Genomic DNA, 2,189 nt, shown 5'->3' with positions numbered 1-2,189 from the left:
TGGATTTGGAAACTCTCAAGGAGGAAGAAGCTAGATTTGCTGCTGAGAAGACAAATCTTAAGTCTAAAGTTCTGATGCAAAGAAACCTCCAAGGCCTAAGGAAAAAGACATTGTGATCAGGGAAAAGTCAAATTTTGAGACTTCAAAGTCCAAGACTAGATCACAAACTGAGATTGATCTTAAATCAAAAGGAAAAGAAAAGGTTGGTGAACCTTTAAAAATTGAGAAAAATAAGTTCTTCCATTCCAGTCTATCAAACTACAATGCATGATGATGATTTGATAGATGAAACTGTTCAAATTCTGAAGAAAAAAAGGTAATTGAAGATCTAAAATAACCTCTGACACTGCCCAAGTTGTTCAGAATGAAGAACAGCAAGCTACAGAAGAAACAACAAATTATGATCAAGTTAATTTGGAAAAGATGACAATTGCTGATAAGAAGAAGCTGTTATAGAAGAAAGCTACTCCAGTTGAACCAAAATCCAATCTCTTGATGAATCAACTTGCAACATTTGGGTTGAGATCCAAGCAACCTAGAGATAAAGCTGGATTAGGTTCTGCTGAAGAGAAAATACAAACAGGAGTAGAAGTTACTCTAAGAGATCCTTCATATATGACAGACAAACCATATGAACAAATCAAACAAAAGCACCTTGACAAGGTGTTCTGCTCAAATCGTGATAGATGCTCATAATAAGGAAAATCTAAAGGAGAAATTGATTTTATTTCTCTATGATGGATTAACTTACAGACTAGCTGATATGATGTGCTAAAGAAGTCTGTCAGAGAACTTCAACATATTCATTATCTTCTGGAAGTGAAATCCGATGTTACAAGAAGATGGTCAGAATACATTTTGAAGGCTATAAGAGATCTATTTAGAATCTCTGGTACAAAGACTTCTCAGTATATACCAATGATTACTGAAGATGATGAAAGAGAAATTCCTATGCTAAAGAATTCTGCTAAGGTGGAAGTTATTCTTAAAGGAAAATGCTTATGTTATAATGAAAACTCTTCACATCCTAGAGTTATCAGGTTTGGTGATGGACTTGAAAGAACATCAATTCAAGCTCTCAGAACTGCCATTTATCAGATTGGTGATTGTAAAGATGAGGAACTGATGCAGGTCAAAGCATAGTTAGTTGAAATTCTGAGGAAAGCTGAAGTCAAGCTAGTAAGAGATTTTGTTAAGAATCATTATGGATTCAGATTGATCCAGTGAAGTTGGTAAAGTTATAAGGACTGTAAGTTGTAGTTAATAGTCTTATTAAATTCTTATTGCATTTGAACTTAAATGTTTTTGACATCATCAAATCTATTAACTTGTATATTTTGCACAATTTACAAGTTGGGGGAGATTGTTAGATATATTTTAGATGTCATGTCTATATGTTTCATGTTTAGTTTTCAGATCTTAACAAACAGGAAATATCAGTACTTACTGGAATCAGTACTTACTGGAAGTCAGAACTTAAGGATATCAGGACTTAGATTATCAGAAGATAATATCAGAAGATGGATATCAGAACTTAAGTACTGGAGGACTAACAGTTAAGGAAGGAAGCTGATTTACAGGAAAGAAGATCGAGACTAATACAAAAAGAAGATATGCATGGAAAGAGTTAGAGTACTTAAGGAATTGTATAAGATACTGATTGATATATTTTAGGAGACATAATTATATTTCATATCAATTAGAAGTTATCTTGTAACTGTGTACTATATAAACACAGACATAGGTTTACACTATATGTGTTATCATTATCGAGAAGATCATACATTGTAACCTAGCAGCTCTCGTGATATCTGTTCATCACTGAGAGATAACAGTTCCATTGTAACAGAGTTTATTATATCGAATATATATGTTTACTGTTACTTGTGTTCGAAATCGATTTGATTGTATTCTACACTGTATTCAACCCCTTCTACAGTGTTGTGTGATCTAACAGTGTTTATTGTTAAAGAATATATCTCTACAATTCTTAACTTCTTTGTTCATCCATAATCGAAACAGTTTTGATAGCCCAGTAAAATCTAAGAAACACATTCACCACCCTCTGTGTTACAGTTCTTTGCATTCAATATCTAACAAAAGTACTTTTACTCTTTACCACAAGTAGTAGAGAAATTCTATATTATCAAAGAAAAAGTTGTCAAGGAGAAGGATGTGATGAGTGGTTT

The sequence above is a fragment of the Apium graveolens genome, chromosome 4 (assembly GCF_009905375.1).
Source record: "Apium graveolens cultivar Ventura chromosome 4, ASM990537v1, whole genome shotgun sequence".
In the NCBI taxonomy this organism is placed as follows: Eukaryota; Viridiplantae; Streptophyta; class Magnoliopsida; order Apiales; family Apiaceae; genus Apium; species Apium graveolens.
The sequence above is the reverse complement of the archived record's forward strand: the minus strand, read 5'-3'. Positions refer to the sequence as shown.